Here is a 19,496-nt window from a genome sequence, read left to right on the forward strand (position 1 = left end):
TGTAGAGATTGTTTAGGATAGAGATGGGTAATGGTGTGACACATATGTTTCTATACTGAACTCTCTTAACACCATACAGCAGTCATTTGGAAGGAAGAACGGAAGGAAGCGAGCACATTTAACCAACAGCAAAGAGAACGAAGTCTTCTGCAAGCAGAGGTTATTTGCAATGGTATGTGAAATCTAACTAGAAAGAATGTGAACCTGGGAAAAGAAAGCCATAGTGAAGGTCCCTTAAAGAGACAGCTGAGGAAAGTCAGCACTGGAAACAAATCTGGGGATAGAAGCCAAGTGTCTGTTTGCATTCCATTTTAAGGTTCAGGGAATGAAAGAACTAGGTGCAAACATTGCAATTTTTATATACTTTAATGGAGTTCATAACCTTGACATGTGCATGTACAATGAATAAGGAGAGTCAGGCCCCTAGTAATGGGATTCAAAGCTTGTTTCATGCTAAGAGGCCAACTAATCTACAAGGAGGGCTGAGAAGAGGGTATGGCTTAGATCTCCTTAGAGGGTATCTAAGTCCCTCTAAGGGACATAACTACCTAGTGACATCATGCAGTACAGTTCCTGTTTCTGCTTGGTGTTCATGGCTGCGAAACTGGAGCCCTTCTGGAGTTTGATCATTTTTACACCTTTCAAAAGCCTTCTTGCAGTCTCCCATTATGAGGATAGTTAAAGCATGAAGCTGGGATGTGGGAGAAGTGAGTTCAAAGCCTTCCCTCTCTGCCTGAAGGTATTTCAGCCCATAGCTCTCCTGTGTAATGCCTTCTTGGATGTGGCTTTTTGAATTCTTACGGAGGAAAGATACTCTAATTTGTATGCATTTTACGTGGTCCACAGAGAGATCAAGATTTGAAGGAGCCTATGGCCCAGTCAGGCATGCCCATATGGCCCAGGTTCCCCGCCTGACTGTTGTTCATACTTCAGTATTACGTGAAAAGCGGGATAGATTCAACAGGTAATATTAAAGCTGTGCCCAAATGCTGAACTCTCCAGGGTTACGACATTCATCTGCAGTATGTGGGAGGCTGAAGGTGGGTAAGTGAGGGAAAATGAGCAACCTCAACTGTATGTAGAGTCTAGTTTAGATTTTGAAAGAAAGACATTCAGGTATATGAAGGCAAGCAGAAAATGAAATAAAATGCTACTTTTGAGGTTACTGCAATAGATTATGCCAGATCTACAGATATCTTTCTTTGATAAAATTAAATTATTTTCTAGACAAAGGAAATGTTTAGTCCTCCTGCTTACAAAACGCAGATAACTGATGAAGTTGGGGGACCTGAGGATTAAAAGGGTAATTTTGAGATAGACAAAGATTTGGCTAAAGGGGAAATGACAATGGGTAAATTTGAAAAGGGAGGTAGTGGAAAGCAGTTAATAGTGGATCTCCTCAGGAATCAGTTTTGGGACCCCATAACCTTGATACGAAAGGGAGGTACTGATGACATTTTCTGCTGCTACGGTATCAGTTTAGAGGGAAGGCTGGTAACTCAGGTGCCCCGTGCAGATCACTGAATGTTTTGGTGTCTATAGAGGCAGCCTGATGATCCCAGATAGACACTAAAAGTAGATATTTACATTTTGCTGCTGTGAATAGCTTGCTTTCCCCTTGAAGAAATTCTTCCCTTAACAAATGGACGTTATTTTGTCAGTGTCCCTAAGTAGTTCAAGTCGTTATTGCTAAGCTGTTAGCATAATTGACTTGTAGAGCAAGGTGCAAAGGAAACCCATGAGATGCCAGCTGTCATGTCTATAATCCCCATGCATGTTTTTGTGTATCTAGTCTAAACAAGAAGTCAAAATCTCTATTAACTCCCAACTGTGACAAGGCCAATGTGGGATTCTGTACTTCTAATTTAACTGCTGCTGGCATTCATCTATTTTCAAAGCATTTTTTTGCACTTCTGTGTGTAGATCGGGAGAAATTAAGGGATACTAGAGCTGCATATAGCTGTTGTTATGGTTGTGAAGCCTGCTTGGGAGTTAAAGCCTTCTGTGCAGTCTAGACATTTACAGTCAAGACCTTATACTTCCATCAGCAGACGTGGACTTCTCTTACTGACATAGAAGACACCAATAGTGAAATGTGTCAGTAAGATGTCAGGTGTATACACAAGGCCTGTACTACTTCAATCTTACAGAAACGTTATTTTGAAATAGGATTCAGTCCTGGTGAAGTTATATGGGCAAAATCAGCCCATATTCCTCAGTACTGAGGCAATTTTTATCCCTGAGAGGCTGGGATTTGCTAATATAATAATGCATCCTCACCATATTGATCAAAATGCATTACAAAACATCACTCTATACCATCTTTTCTTTTTTCTTTCTTTCTTTTTTTCTCTCATTAATTTCAATCATGTAATAAGAAAAGCCCAGCTGTTAATTGATATGACTCCCCCTCAAGGGCATTGTGAAGCATGAAATAATTCCACTCATTACTGACAATGTAGGGACATGAGTTTTTCCTTGAGGATCTGTCTCATCTGGTGATTTGGTGACCATATAGAATGGCAATAGGATTAGGGACATATTGTTTCAAAATTAACAGTTTGTCTGGGGGCTGGAAAGTGGTGAGGAAAAAGGAAGCTTAAAATTCCAAAGATCACATTTGTTCTCAGAGTCTGATGCTTCTAACTAGTATTTATCGGGCAAAAGCAGTCTGCTGAGACACCACTAGCCCCAACTCCTTTTTTTTTTAAGGCAGCTGAGCTGGTATTTGAAACATTCCACATACCAGCAGAAAACTAAATAAATGTAAAGCTGGTCAGATTCATTTCCCCTTTTTTATTTTTGGGAGCCAGAATTTCATTTCCCTAAAATGCAATAAGTATTCAGACATGAGCTCTCAGACTGTCCTGAGCTCAGTGTGGTAACTGAGCAGCTGCCACCAACATGCTGTGGTTTGTCTTCTGCTGTAACAGGTAGCCAGTAGGTTGCCAGGTGAGCTCTGCAGTCTTCGTGTAGGAGTCATGTAAATGATTCTAACTGAGGAGAGAGGAAAAACAAATCATCATTTTTTTTTTCTTTTCTTTTGCAGAGCCAGCAAAAAAGCATCTATTGATACTTTTGCTGCATATGCAACATTTTCATTAGCAGAGGTTATTTTTGGAAACCCGGCTGCTTTTGTGTAGAGGAAGTGAACCTCCTGATGGCTATGTCATTTCCTTTGTTTCCACACAGTTTTTTGCCTGAGCATATAACCTCCACTTCACTCACCTAACATCTGGCTGTGAAAGAGCAAGGAAGTTTCTGTTAGCTGTTCCTCTGGTCTTTTCCTAGCTGCTCCCAGATGATGTTATCAAATCTTCACTTCAGCTTTAATTTTGCTGGATTAACATGCATAATTTTGGATATTGTTGCTTCTATGCCCTGGATGGATTTACTGGTTTGACAACATCCTTCCTTACCCTTGAAGAATAGGTCCAAGCCAGCAGTCACCCTTGCTGTATGGGTGTGATCATTAGCTCAGTGAAAAATACCAAACAGTGTCAGACACACAGATTGTTACAACTCTTGAGCAGCCTCTGTGCTGAGGATTAGTCATAAAAAATAATCAGTAAAACATGTTACAGATGAAGGCTGTGACTCCAGAGAGAACCTTGCCATCAAAGGTCCCATGATGCAAGCACATCTCTTTCTCAGAAATGGAGAAGAGATAATGTGTCTTTTAACTGAATCAATAGAGATCAATGCAAAGGCAATAAGTCAAGAAATGGATGCATTAACCAGAGAGTAAGAACCAACATACTCCCAGGTTAAACCATGGCCCCGGACTTATACTGAAGGGATACACACCATGTCACTAATTATATTTGAAACCAGAAGCAAAAAAAACAAAACATAAAATAATTACAGAGATTCATTTCAAACATTTGCTATGGTAGGAGCTAGGATTTTCCAAGGGGTACAGGAAAAAATTAGCCTCATGATCAGGAGTGAAGGACCTGTTTGCTCCTCGGGGTTATCTGCAAGTCAGTCATCTGTAACAAAGGATGTGACTAACTGATTTGATGGAAAAGGAGCAACATCAGCTGGGAACTGTCTAGTCACCTTCTCCAGGGTGCCATGTGCTGAGAGAGAGAGCAAGGGAGAGAGTGAGCTTTCCTGTCTGAGTAAAGACTGAGAATCTGAATTTCATACTTCCACCCACATGTTTTTAGAAAAAAATAGTAGTAGGTTCAACAAGCCTTTTTGAGAAGTTTGTGTAGTTGGAAGAATGACATCATACTGAACTAATATGCACATGAGAGAGCTGAAAGGTCCACTGAAATAACTGCAAAAAATAGCAGGGGGAGGTGGGAATGCCACAGTAAATGTGGCATCTGACAAGTGTGCTTGTTGGTATTGTAGGTATTTCATGCATGATGAGATTGCTGAAACACTGCTTCATAGGTCACCACTCAAAGATTTGGAGAGAACTGCTGGCTATATGCAACTCCCACTGTAATCTCTGGGAGATGTGACTGCCTAGCACTGCTGGAAAAAAAAAACCCAGCAGGCTATAGACTTTTGTCTAAATACAATCATTTCATGATCTTTTCTGGGTTTTTCCTTTCTTTGTCAAAGAACAGAATGAAATCCAAAGTTATCAGGAGTGTATGTTTGCATTCCTTTGCCCTGATCTCACACCTATGATTGCTGTTTTAATTTAAATGTCTTGCTCATTGCATTGTGCTCTTGTATGTTCTCAAAAAAATAATCCTGAATAAGCCAGCAGGCTGCTATATCGCTGCTGTTCTCTGCTGCCCGCAGTTGGAGTGGTCCAGCACGGGACGGCGGTTTGTGAGTGGAGAGAGATCCTTCTGAGCAGGAACTGCAACATGCAGCGGGCTGGAGGCAGCATATTGTGGGAAGGAGGATCTGAGACTTTTACTTGACTCTGAAGTTGGCTATTGCTGAGACTGAAAGCAAAGACTGTGGCGCACAGCTGATCTGCCAGTCTTCTAGTGGTGATTACTGTTTCCCAGGGACTGACAGGGATCTTGGCAAGGCCCCTGATGCAGATAATCTCTAAGGTAGTACAACTACTTACAAAGATCATTTCCAGCATAGCTAGTGCACAGAACAGTCTTAGCAGCCCATTGCTTGGGATACCTGGGAGCTAATGTTTGATCATTGGGAGTCCCCACAACAAAATCAAAGGGATAAAAGCCAAAAAGTAGAAATCAGTTCCTGGAGATGTAACTACTCATTTGAAATACTTACTCTACTGTCACAGAGCAAGCAGAAAAATCTTRGTAAGAGACACCTGAGCCTTTTAAGCATCATCTCTTGGCAATAATGACCTCTCATGCATATTTATGTACAGCACTTAGCTTTATAATGGCCACTTGAAGGACATTTAATTCTTTTTTTGCCTAGGAATGAAGCTATGTGGAGTGTGACAAAAATGTTCAAAGGTCCACATATTAAAATACAAAAATGATCCTGGTATTTCCTGTATGCCAGCCAAAACTACCTTCAGGGAGTATATGGTTTAAGAATTTATATGCTTCTTGATTAAATGTGTGTGTGTTTGCAAGTGTGTATACATACACATAAGTGTTAGTAAAATTAGGTATTTGCTACAAGACATCAATCAGGCTTTTCTGGAAGAATTTCAGAGAGGTTATATGTCTTGGTTTGTTTTGTAAAACCTTTTTGTTGCACAGAACTTAATGTTATTCATTATGCACTGAAAGCAAAATCATATGACTACAATTTCCTAAGTAACATAATTATCTTACTGATTCTTATGGGGCAAAACACTACTTTTATTGTTAATTAATACTGCCAAATCTGGTTATGCAATTTTGGATATAGGAAGTTCAGTTTAATGTGCGTTTAGGGGGAACTAGGCTAAAAATAAATGCCTTAAATATCTTTTTTTGTTCTTTCTTTCAGACTGCGAGTATAGATATTTGTTTGTGTGATCTCTGTTTTTAACTGCTACAGGAAAGCATATGATATAACCTATTATCACTTTTCATCAAAGGGAAAGAAAAACAGACAATGAAACAAAATAGTGCCCTGTGAAAAATGTTTAATAAAGCTTTAACTAGCTGAACAGAAATGTGCAAGGCAGTGAAACACAATCCTGTTGTTTCAGAACCCCCCCAAAAATATGGAAAATGAGAAGAATATTTGCACTAATTTCAGGTGTGTACGCTTTCATTCTTTCTTTAAGTGCAAATATATCAGGAAATGCATACACAGAGGGCACATAAGTAGTATTTTGTCTGTCCCATGGAAAAGACAGTATGAAAGATTCATTAGACACTAGGACATAAAATGACTTCTTGATTCTTTCAGTTCTTAGCTAGTGCTCTAATGAAATTCAAACCTGCTACATCTGCCATACCACACTGTTAATTAKTTTTCTATTTATTTAGCAGATCTAGAAGTGGAAAGCAATCTATTGCCAGTGAATTGTTTGACTTCTGTGCTAAGTAGGCTGCATTCCAATCCTCTGATGTTGAAACTAGCATGAATCCAACTTTCATCTCATTGCCATGTCAAATTAGCACCCAGCAGATTCTAGATACAAAGACTYTTTTTTCCCTTTGGTTTGCAGAAGACCAATAGTTCTTGGAAGTCAAGAAAGAGAAGCTAGGCAATATTTTTGTGATCTCTCTTTTTCCCCCTAACTTGCTAAAACGGAATAAATATAGGAGGTATAGAGTGGTTATGGTTTATTTATATTGAAGGAAGAATATGATTTCAAGCAGACTATGTTTATCATGTAAAACAAAAAAATATTGATGCATATTCTGCTGGAGTTTGAATAAAATACTACCCAGCCCAAGAAAAACCGGAATACCTTGGCAAAGTTTAGGAGATGACTTTTGCACATGCTTTGACATTTTCTATTTCTGTCTGTCTGTATCCTGCAATACGCTGCAACCTCTAAACATGGCATTCTTTATGTGACTTATTCCCATCCTGCAGTGTCAACAGACTCACTGGATTGTGAAAGTATAAAACAAAACCAGATGAAATTAGAAAAGAAATTGTTCGTAAACTAAAGCATTAATCCTAGCATAATGCACTACGGGAGCTACAGTGTGTTAGAGTGGGGTAGCTGTGAGAATACAAACCTATATCCAAACTTTGGAGCTGTTCTTGAACTTTGGGGTTTGTCTGGAATCCAGATATGATTTTGAAGAATGTGGTTTTCAATCAGACTAGTCCTAAACAATCTAGTATTATAAAATGAGTAGGTAAACAGTTGTACTGAACTTTAGTAAAGCAATGATAAAGCTGATCCCCAACACTGCTATTATTTGTAGAGCACCCTTGACAAAATTCTTAACATAAACAAAGTGTCAGTTTTGAGTAATTTATGATGTACGTCAGAGAAACACAATTCACAACGCAGGACAGCAGTATACAAAACCAGGGTTCAAGAGTTCATTGGTGGTAGTCTTCACAGAAGAAAAGCTCCTTTGAAGAGAGATAATAAATCTTTTTTACTAGACCAATTGATATTTTTGGAAAAAATGTTTCTGAATTGCAAGTCTGAAACAGAAATAGTGACCTTTGGGTTAAGTACTGGTTGAAAACCAATCTATGTGAGTTTAACTTTATTGTGTTAATTGATTATAAATGGCTTCAGATCCAGAGAAGAAAAGTTTTTTTAAAAATAAAGATGTGATATATTGAAAGAAAGTTCAAAGCCAGGACTTGACACAGACAAAGAGAATAGAAAGGAGAAGAGACATGAAGGAGACAATGTGTGAGAGAAAGTGGAATAGGAAGGCGAAAATGTGCAGAGTTTTGAAATAAAGGAACTTGATCTCAATTCAAGATAGAAAATCCATAAAAAGAGTCAAAATGAGACAAGCCAACTTATTTTCTGACTGAAATTCATTGCTATCTTTCTTTGCTCTTTTGGGGTTTGAGGTTTTTTTAAGTGATAGATACTGTCTTGACTCTGCTATTATTTTTTTGCTGTGATCCTCTCTTGTACCTTTAGAAAAAGCAACCTACCTAAAAAAATGATATTTCTGAGTCTGAGAAAAAAAAAAATTAGCACAGCATAGTGGCATCTGTAACTCAGATTCAGCAATGACATGAATTCGCTAGTGCTCCCTGGAAACCTCCATTCTAACAGCTCAGTGTTTCATCGTGGCTGAAAAAAGGATTAAACTAAATGAGACAGAATAATTTTCCTAAATTTTTTAAGAAATTTGTTTTCCTAGGCTCCTGGCATATTTACAAGGACTGAACAGCACTACTTGACAAAGCATTACATTAAGTGAATGTTGCATTTGTAATGGTTGGATTTTTGATAGTTGGGAGAGGGAAAGAGTATGAAGTAGGATTTGTTAATCTTCTCCAGTGTTCGTAGAGCTGAGTGGACTGAAACAAACAGCTGGGGTTTAAGAAAGAAATCTGAAAGCTAGAGTTCTAATAACGAAGCTCTGCAATGTAAAACCATGTCTTCTGATGATTAGGAATAAATCCGTGACTTTCAGGAGCCTTAAATATACATGGTCTGCAGTTTTTTCAAATGGATAGATTATCTGCATACACTACGAAAGAATTGCTGGAAAGACTTCTGCTTATTATGAACTGCTCATAATCTTCCTGTAAGTTGCCAGGGCTGAATCTCAGCCACAGCTCCCCTTGTTTCTGCCCAGTTGGGAAAATTTGGCTTTATCATATCTGTCCCTGGGCACTCCGGGTGCCTGGTACAGTATATCCTCTCTTACTGATTCCATCTGCCCAGCACTAGTTCAGAGGAGGCAGAGAGCTCATCCTGAAAACAAAGCTGCTGTGGTGCTCCTCTTTTTTATTAAGTTATGCACTTGTTTCTTATTTTGTGCAGTAGCATAAAAAGGAGTTTGTCTAACGCCCATATGCAACCAACAGATGCCTGTGAACATGGATGTTGCATAATCAATGAATGATAACTCATAATATGTTTAAAGCTGCAGAAAGAAATCAGAATTTCAGCAAATTTCTGTCTTGTCTGGCTGCTCATTTTGATTGGCTGCAGAGAAAAAAAGCCAGTTGTGCATAAAACTCCATCTGTTGTTATAGAGTAATATGTATGTGGTTGGGAGGAATATTTAAAGAGATATTTGAGCAGTGTTATTGGAATAACAGAGAAACTGAATATGGAATCAGAATTCTATTTGAGAGGAGGCTGTACCCTGTACAGAGTAGGCTACAATAATAAGTATTCAGTATTTAGCAAAAATATTAGTAAAAGCAATAGATCCTTTAAATACAATGTCTGATGCCTTGGAAGCAATTTTGTAAGCTGTTTAAATTATGCCTCCATTTTACAATGCTGTGTAATTTGATTATACAAATGACACCTCTAGCTCTTCCCTAGGCAGATGTTGCATCAAAATGCTTCTCTCAGTATTCAGTAGAGCAAAATACAGACTCTACTGAATAGTAGAACAAAATGCAGAGTGTGAGGTGTTGTTTCATAATGTGATTGACATAACTCAGACTAGTTGTTCTTCTGCTCTGTGATGCACAGACACGGCAATTCTGTAAAAAGATTTAGTTGAGAAATATCCAAAATATGAGCTAAGATAGTAAAGTATAATTTTAGTTGTAGGAATGATAAAGACTCTAATAGTCACTGAAGAAACTTTCACATTTTTGGGGGGTCCAGTTCAATTTTGCAGAATTGTGGAACTACTCTGGTGAAATCATGTATGTGCCAGGAGATCTGATCAGGTCTATATCTGAGGAACAGTAAAGGAAAGAGAGGGGAGGAGGGGAAGCAATAAGATCTACTTTCCACAAAATAAGACCGCTGGAAATAAAATGGTGTCAAAATCACTACTTTTGTTGTTACATGCCTAAAACATCTTCCACAGTTCAGGCAAGAAAGTTCCTTGCTGTGGCAAGCTTACAAGCTAATTTAAACCCTTGTATTTGTGTTTAATATACAGAAAAATGGAGAGCTGGAGAAAGGATGATAATGAAAATATTGTGGCATTGTTCAGGTCAAAATACACGTCCCAAGGGTATCAGCCATGAGAAAAGATAAGGGTGGAAATTACTGTGGGACAAGGGGACACGTGGAGTAGAGAAGCTGTTTAGAGCAGCACAGCTTAGGGAAAGTGGCATTAAGAGAGAAGCCTGGATAATTAGGCAAGAAAGAACTTATGCAGGGCCTAAAAGACAGGAAGCTTGACTTTAGCAGTGGAAAGTCAGGAGTTATGAGATAAACAAGAAGAGACATAGCAGACCAAGAAACAGATCAGATAGTTTTAACAGCTCAGTTTTGGGCTGACCCGCAATCAAGACAAGAATCCATAGAGTTATAGCTCCCCAGACAGAGAAAAAAGGTTAGATTTTTAGAGAGGTAAAGTCAAAAATAACAAAATGAGACACCACTTAAGGGGAGCAAATACAGGGAGGACATGCTGGTACATAGTTACAGACTTTAATATTATGATTTTTTTTTTTAAATCAATCATTAGAAAGCATGGAGAATTTTAAAGAGAATAGTAGGGACTTATATTTCACCCCACCAAAACTTAATGTGAAGAAGAAATATCCAGGAAGAGATGCTAATAAAACACATGGAGATAGAGATTTGGATGAAGTGAGTGTGGTTGGAAATGGAAAGCTGGATAATTGCAGAGGGGGTTCTTAAGTGTAACACAGTAGCCAGTATCAAAAAGGATATGATCATATAAAACATTGTGGAAAGATCATGGCTGATGAAAAGAAAAAAAAAAAAAACTTGAGGAAAAGCCTTAATGCATTTGGAAACGGTGTTCAACGTGCAGTGTATGAACGGAATCCAGACTGAAAGAGTGTCTCTAACAGCATTAGAAGATAGAAATAAGAGGCATTACTTCTCAACAGCAAGTTTGAATTACAGGTGAAAGGAATAAGGAAGTTGTAGCAGACTGAGAAGCTTTATAGGGAACATCTGGAGCTCAGAGGCAGAAGGAAGGTGAGAAGTTGTTTCAACTTTAGGAAGCAAACTGAAGTTGGGGAAAGCTAAAAATGAGGCATGTGTATTCTGGAGGTAGGTATGGTGACATGGCTTTGGAAGATAGTAGGTAAGTGGGGGGTTAGGGTAAGGAAAACAGAAAAATTGAAGAAAATGGGGGAAGTATATTGTGGAGACAGGAGAAGGARTAGAAACACTAGAAAAGGAATGAAAAATGTCTCTTGCAGGCAAGAGAACAGGAAACACCGGATCTAGTGAATTATCTATTCAATATAATAAGCAAAGTAGTAGTAAAGGAGAGAGGACAACCATTGCATTTAATGGCATATCCTAATCTATACAGTACACAGTTTTATAGGGTAGAGCTGATTTAAGAACTTGCTAGTAAATGGAAACACAAGAAAAACATTCAGCTGAAAAGTTATAGGCATGATATGCTAGGCACAACAGAGGAAGAAGGGGAAGAAAGTTTCTGTGACACAAACTAGCACATGGTCTTCCATCAGAAACTAAGTAACTTTTAAGAAAAAAGTGGGTTAACTTTTCAGGGACAAATGGTTCCCTAAAGTTTTGGGCACCATGAGCTTTGCACTCAGTGAATGAATAAATTCTTAAAATGTCTGAAGTTACAAATTTTCCTTTCCATAGAACATGCTGTCATGCTTCTGGCATTCTGTTTATCACATGCTTACTGTAGCCACTCTATCCCATTTATGACTAATGTCCTTCACCACCACCCTCTGAATTCCTCTTGGGTTCATTTTGTTACTTGGTAGAGTTTTTTAAATTTCTCTACTTCCGTGCTAGATTTTTGCTGCTGTCAAGTCTGGCACGTGCTTAATGTTGTATACTAAATCCACTCCTCCTTTTGTTAGCTCCTGACCCCTATACATGCTGATGAATGTTTTTCTCCTTGTTCCAGAAAATGCTTTCTTTTGTAGGTGACTTGGCATCCACGGCAGCAAAGTTTGCTGCTTGCTTTCTCTGTCTGCTGTTTACACTTCCCTCTCCTTTTCCTTAGATGTATCACAGCTCCTGGTGAATAGTTGTGTTTTCTGGCAGCAAGAAAAAAAGGCCTACTTCCCATCTGCTGAGACAGACTTTCTCTGAAAGATGGTAAAGTCATCTTAGTGCTTTTTATATTTTGGAAGCCCTGACTAGGTCCTGAAAGACAAACAAACAAACCAAAAAAACCCCAGCTCTACATTCTGAACCTGGGGGAATGTCCTCTGTTCACATTATCTTTCATTTACCTTTGAGAAATCAGATTGTCAAGCAGCAGTGCCTTTCCTCCAAAGACTTAAAAGGGCTATTGATTTTATAAATAAAATTGCCATAAATATACACATATATTTGAAGAAGAGAGACCAGGAGTGAGAAGCACCTAAGTTAAGATTTTTTTTTTCTCTTTTCTTTTTTCCCCTTTCCTCTGCTCCACCTCCAAAGACCCTATGATGTGTTGACTGCTTCTCGGTACTACAGTGGATTGAAGGGAAATATGCATGTAGTCCAGTACCACATCCAAATTTTGTGAAAGAGGTTAATATGATGTCTTTAATAGGACATCATGCAGTATTCATCCTTGTCCACCAAGGATCTTATAATGGCAGCCTTGGGGGAGTGGTTTTTTTTTTTTTTTTTTTAGTACAAGAAACATTGCTAAAATGTAGTTTTTTTTCAGTGTGGCAGAGTCAGTACTACAGTAATTTATGAAAATTTCTAATCACTTCTTTCATAATAAGCTTGCCTGTGTCAGTATGTATGTGCACTTTCTAAAATGTGTTTTTCCTTTTGATTTTTGCCTCTTTAAAAAGCTAATTGTGTCATGAAGAAATACAAAATGTCGAGCTTAGGACTCAGTTTATTTGCAGTTATTGATACTGTGAAGTTTTCTTGTGTTTTATGTTTTCCGTTGATGCTTCTTCTAGAGTCTTCTATTTCACCATGTTTAAATACCTGATATAATAGAAAAAGTAATGCAGATGAAATGCCTGACATTTTTACTGTGCAGGTCAGCCACCATCTATATGACATCTATTGAGACACAATTTTAATGCCTTTCAAGTACTGTCTTTTGACTTTAAAATATTTTTTTCTTTTTAAGAAATAATATATCACCTCTTTAAGAAAAGATATTGTAATTTTACTCTTTATTCTGGAAAAGCAGGGGTGAAATCCTAGAATCATTGAATCAGTAACAAAATATCCACTGACTTCAGGTGGCCTGAAACTTCACTCTAGCTTTTTTTAAAAAAACAAACCAAAACAAAAAACAGAACACCCCCCCCMCACACACACCAAACTAAACCTGTTACTTGGTTTTATGAGCTGACTGTAGTGTAAATCCACTATTGACTTAATTCATACTAAAATATTCTTGCTTCTGAATTACAAGAAACTAGATGCAAAGCATACAATTACATTTTTCCAGTGAAAATAGAATATTTGAGACCTTTCACACTCATGCAGGAAAAACAGAGTCCACCAATACTTAGGAAATCATTTTGAGAAAAGCAACCAATATTGGTACAGATCCAGGTAAGCATTTTCACAGGTTGCACTCATGTGGGACTACTCATTCTCCTTTTCCTTGTTGCCAAAGAAAATAGTCTCAGAGTAAAGAGATCTCCTTGTTTTACAGCCTTTGCCTTGTTCACAGAAAAATTATGGCATAATGTGAGCTTTAAGGATCAAGTCACTACTTTATTTCGCATCCATTACTGGCTCTAGAGACAAACCCTCTTCTCTTAACTTTTCCTGTGCTTGGGGAACTACATTGTTTCCCTTTTTCTTCTAGGACCTTTCAGTTCGTGAAGGTTTTTTCTGTCACCACCTCTTAAACATAACCAGTAAGCCATTGTTCAATATACAAATCAGATGCTCCATGCCTAAATTAGAATAAAAACCTTTCTGGGAGGAGAGACCAGAGCTTCATTCTTTGCAATTTTAAGGTGCCTGCATGCCTTTTTGTGGTGAAAATGGCCATAAAAGGAGTACAAGTACTTCTGTGAATGAAGCTCTAGCTAACACAAAGCCTTATTTGAAATTTCTGAGAAGGTATGCCATATATTGTTTGCTTAAGGTTTCACAAGGTGATAGCCCAAGCTGAGAACTGTTCACAGTTAAAATGAATACCATGCTATTACCAGATAACTACACAACCTATGGGACGATTTATATATATTTTGACCTCTCCATTTCTACTTCTCAAATGCATTTAATAAACAACCCCCCCCCAAAACAAACAAACAACAACAACAAAAAAACCAACCAACCAACCAAAAAATCCTTTATATGCGGAGGCTTGGAGGCTGATCTTTGAATTTATTTTCTAATCCACTGCTAAGACCTAAAGCACCTAACACATTTTACTGCTTATATAGCCTTCTGTGAACTAAGATACTAACACCCAGAAGCAGTTTTCCAAGTTTCAGAACCAATTATTCTAAAAACTAAGCCTTTGTCCTGCTTGGCTGAAGCTAAATAAACTTGAAATTCAAATTTCTTTTAAAAGAATGGTCTGTTAATTGGTGTTGAGGTTTAAATATTTGAGTTTGTTTATTTCTCCCTCTCCTCGAAACTATATTTCAAAAATATTCTCCTGTTATTACAGTCTATTAAATCAGACTTATCATAAAGGAAACATTTGTTGATATCTTGAGAGATAGGTAATTAAGATTGTGTTGCTGTGCATGTTTTATATTAAACGCTTCCTGCAATTTGACTTTAATCAGGTCTGAAGGGCCTTAATAAGTATTCGGCTTATTTATTTATTTCCTCTGGACTAAGGGAAGATGTAATGTATCAGTTGGTTAAGTCACCTCACTTACCATCATTTGAGTTCTGCCTCAAACGGTAGTATTTATTCCATACGTTTGCTCTTGCAAATGTTGACAGCTGGTACTAATGGATATKGTAGATGAAGGTCGCAAGCTCTGATAAGCCCAGAGAAAGTTTGGAGCGTTTGTAGCTTTCATTCTTGAAGTGTGATTGGATGGTTATTTACGAACCCTGTACGATACAGGGCACCTTTTCCGAGTTGAGTTTGGAAGGCGGCCCGGCCGCCCACGTCAAATTCAGTGTGCATCATAGAGAACGGAGGCGACATCTGCGTCAGATGGAAATGTTGGAATTAGGGGCTGGTGCAGCCAATGGCATTTGGGCTGCCCGATCTTATGGCCCACAGATGCACCATCTGCCCCAACGTCCCTCCAGCTCGCAGCCAGGGTAAAGCACAGACAGGGTACCAGCGGTTTTGGAAGACTGAGCAGACTCACCGTCCACGTGAAGAATTTTATTCAGCTTTGAGGCAAAGGTTAGCGACATACTTGATCTATTAGGCTAAGGTCAGGCAGTAGGTTGCCAACCACTTGGTTCCTGCTATCTCACTAGAGGTCCGAGGACCTCACAGGGCCTGCACCTTGCTACATGCCYGGAAAGAGCAGACGTTGGCTCAAGGGGACCACTGGATATGTCTCCCCTGACCACATTGCTTGAACAGCTGACGGGGTTGACGAGCAAAGCCATTCCCACCCCATAGACGGCATGCCGTGTCAAATCCAGTAATTAAGGGTGGTTGACCTGTTTCCTCAGGCAGGCCAGAGCCATGTTGGTGATGGTTGTCTGGACATGTCACCACGCCCATTCTTTAACAAATTGCCACTGGGCCAGTGGCTTCGAGGGGGGACTGGGATGCTTTTTTGTAAGCCAGTTGGGTTCCCCCTTTACTGCCGAAGATCGAAAGGATACTTCGACAGGGTGGAGGCAACTACTAGTTGCCACCATCACACCTGGGACAGCTGGTGCTCTTAGTTCCCCCGGTAGGGGTTTCCAGCGGGACCACAATGAGGTGTCACAGCCAATTTGAGCCCAGTTAGTAACTAAGAGAGTCATAGTTACTCCCGTCAGATTAGTTATTTCTTGACTACTTTACCCAATTTTATTTGGAGCTGTAACTACTAGCAAAAAAGAAAAGTTGCATAGGTTTTTACATTCCTGGTTTAAAGTTGCCAGTTTACAAGCTTGCGTTGTTGTTGCTCCCTCCTTGTGCAGTTACTGTTATCTTTTACTGCTGTTCTTTACCACTTTTCCTGTTTCATCTGCAGCTATCACTGCTGGAAGGAAATTCAGTCTTGAGTATGAAGCCAATGGAAGACCTGTTCTCTGCTTGTGTTCTGTTCTTGTGCTGTCCCTCAGCCTTGTAGTTAATTTCATCCTCGATAAGTACTTTTTTCACGCGGTAATTCAAGTGATATGATATGTAGCCTGATCTTAAAGATAATCACAAAGATTAACAGATAGAGACTAGCAGGAAAAAAATTATTAACTTTTTCTCTGTAAAACATTGTCAATTTTGAGTGAAAAGTTTGCATATACCTATGTGGAGACGTGTCGAGATTTTTAGAAAAATCATTTATGAGCAAGAACAAGTTTGTTTAACTAGAAAATTTCTGTCAAGTAGCCTTGTAATACATGGTTATTTTAATTCTGCTGGCAGGGAGATACACTGTGCATAAGAGCCCTACTTTATTGTATTTTAGTGTGTGTATATATATATGTATATATATATATTAGTATATTTATACACAGACAAACATATATTTGCATAAGTAATCTGAGAATTCTTCTTATCAGACTTTTCTAAATTTTGGCAATCTTTTTGTTACTGTTATTCTAATTATTGTACCATATAATAATTTCAGATTAAATCTATGATCTTATTGCATGTAACAGGTGGTTTACATATAACAGAAAGAGACAATTTTACCCAGTGATATCATAATACAAATAGAAATACCAGATGAGAAGCGGAAGAAAGGAAACAGGTATTCTCCAGTAATGGGGGACTTAAGGATAGAACAATTCCCTGCTTTGCTCAAACTCGCACAGGGACTACATCTGCACTAATAAATTAAGCAGTGCGAGGGATTGCATTCTGGTGCCTGTACTGTTCAAGGGTTAGAACAGCCCCGGGACAGTTTTTGTGCAAGGCCAACTAGCACTTTTTCAAAGACTTCCTGGGCACAGTTTGATAGTTAGCATGGATGAAAAATCATTTCCAATAAATAGACTGCAGGTAACCCCACTGTGTTTGACAGAAGTTTAACAGTTTGAACATGGCCAGACCAGGCTGGCTGGCCTTACGTTCAGATTTGGGTTCTGGTCCTATTTAATTTATAAGACTAGATGCAGCCAGAAAGGCTGTAGCAAAATTTGACATTAAATCCAGATACCTTCTGTCTCATTACAGTGCCTTTCTAGCCTTTCTCCTCCAAGGTAAAATGGCTATGGCTATGTAAAAACTACTATTTTCCTCAGATTGATTAACATTTTGTGAAGTTTATCTCTTTTGTTTTCAGCTTTCTTTATACTTTTAATACTTTGTGAAAATCAAGAAGACAAAATAAAGAAAGCAAAAGATAACTGATTCAGAAATAAACTTTCGAAGCTTTTAAAAAGCTCCAAAATTAGATCATGTAATTAGTAATCAACTTATGAGCATTGACTTTTGATGGAATTACATTTATGCAAACAAATTCAGTTCACACAGTTTAGAAACACTAAATGATCTTTAGGAAGGAACAATGCTTGAGGCTTATGTAAGCTTCCTCCATAGATTTACTTCCTGATATTCAAAGGTTCTTAAAAGAGAAATTCTCACAATTTACAATGCAAAACCCTTGGCAAGCAAACAAATTAGCAATGGTTACTATTAAAAAAAAAAAAAAGTAGAAATAGAATAGTGCTAAATTATTGTATTTCTATAAGGAATATATATTCTTGAAATAGACACTACAGGCCCCATATTAGTTTGTTTTATATTCCTCTTCAAATAAGTCTGCCTGTTTTGTCTGTATTCTTTTCATCTTTCAGATAATCACTTTGTATTTATAAAGCATGCAGATTCTGCAGGTAAAAATAACAGGTAATAAAATAATTCTCAAACAGAATCTGCCCCCTGCACCCCGTGGAGAAATGCAAACAGTTAGCAGGATAAGAAAAATACTATGCTTGGAGAAGAAAACTCTCCCAAACTCATTTTCATTCTTCCTAAGTGGCCACTGTTGATCCTGGAAGCTGCTTGTCTAGAAAAACTGCTAGACTCCTGAGGATTTGTGAAGAAATCTGGAGCTGGTTTGTATAAGAGGGAGAAATGATGGTTTGTTTTACTCCAATAGTATCTTGTTACCTTGATGTTACAACATTTAACTTTTAGAGGAGTTCTGTACCTACAGTAATCTATTTTCGTGGCTAGAATTGGGCTCAGGTTCCTTCACCAAACCATGGAAGGCTGGTTATCTCTAAAGAACATTTTCAGAAATTGTATTTGCAAGGGGTCCCGAAAGAATTTGTAGAGCATAGATTAGACCTATGCCTAATCTTGATATTCCTTGGTGATGCACAAAACCACCCATTTTCTTCATTTAGTATTTGAAGAGAAGTTGTCTTTTGGCAAAATTGTTTTAGGATATCTGGTGCTAGACCACCAAGCAATTTGGTAATTGTAGCTCCAGCACTTTGTAGGCTTTGTCTCTTAGGAGCTCTATGTCTACCTACCAGTAGAAATTCAAGCATTTGTGAGTACAGAAAGAGACTGAGTGATGCCTGATTTTCATGACATACACTTAAAACAACTCGTTAGGTATTAGAGAGGAATACAGTAAGGATATACATCAAACTTGCCCCCCCAAAAAAAAAAAAAAAAAAAAGACTGGGAAGTGCATTTCTATTGGTTGGGTTCCCTTTCAGTTCAGTGGTACCCATGGAGAAAACTTGTTGTGAGGATCCATTACAATCTGTGAGATGATTCTGTTACATTAGTATGGGAACAACTTGACTCCTCCCTTCAGACAGGGTGGCAGACCCCCTTTAGAGTGCTGTGATTCAGCTGTAGGAAATCTCTTCCTTCTGGAAGGGGAAAAAAAAAATTATGCATGAATCCATTTGGAAAAAAAAATCTAAGCCTATTAAGCAGACTCTGGAAACTCCAGGAAAAAAACAAGACTGTACTCCACTGCTTTCAGATGAAATGTGATGACATGTTAAAATAAACATTAGCAAAAAGGAAGATTGCTCATTTGTATGTTAGCCTTAAAAAATGAATGTTGAGAGAACTTGCCTGCAACTTTCTGTGGATTTTTTTTCATCCTTTAGGTGTATTGTGATTTCTGAACTTGATCAGAGTTCCTTGGGCAACTGAAAATAGTCAAAAATGCAAAGTGAGTTCACCTAGCAAACAACTAAGGGGAAGCTCCTGCTGTTGTAAATCTTGATCAGTTTATAAGGATCCAGATCACAGTGCTGTCAGGATTACCAAACAACCAATTCCATGACATGCTTTTCTCTTCCATAAGTTACGATTTTGCACTGGGACCTGAAGTCTAAATCCACTGTGGGACTTGTGATTCAGAAGAGTGAGGAATGTGCTCCTATCCTTCACTATTTTGATGCAAAACTGAATATGACAGACGATCACGAGGTAGGTTTGGTCTTGCCTTTAAGAATCCACTGAATGCATTACTGGTTTACTTGTGCAATTGCATTTGTGCATTGTTTTCTTTTGGAAACAGAG

The 19,496-nt window shown here is 38.3% G+C and overlaps 1 long non-coding RNA gene across 1 annotated transcript; it reads right to left on the bottom strand.

Annotated features, from left to right (window-relative positions):
* Positions 1-12,767: 12,767 nt before the first annotated feature.
* Positions 12,768-17,259, bottom strand: LOC112970826. Its single transcript, XR_003255180.1, has 2 exons — positions 14,755-17,259; positions 12,768-12,880 (listed from the first exon to the last, which is right to left on the bottom strand). It is a non-coding gene; the product is annotated as an uncharacterized LOC112970826 (long non-coding RNA).
* Between the last annotated feature and the right edge of the window lie 2,237 nt (positions 17,260-19,496).

The sequence above is a fragment of the Apteryx rowi genome, unplaced genomic scaffold (assembly GCF_003343035.1).
Source record: "Apteryx rowi isolate R43461 unplaced genomic scaffold, aptRow1 scaffold_408, whole genome shotgun sequence".
Lineage (NCBI taxonomy): Eukaryota > Metazoa > Chordata > Aves > Apterygiformes > Apterygidae > Apteryx > Apteryx rowi.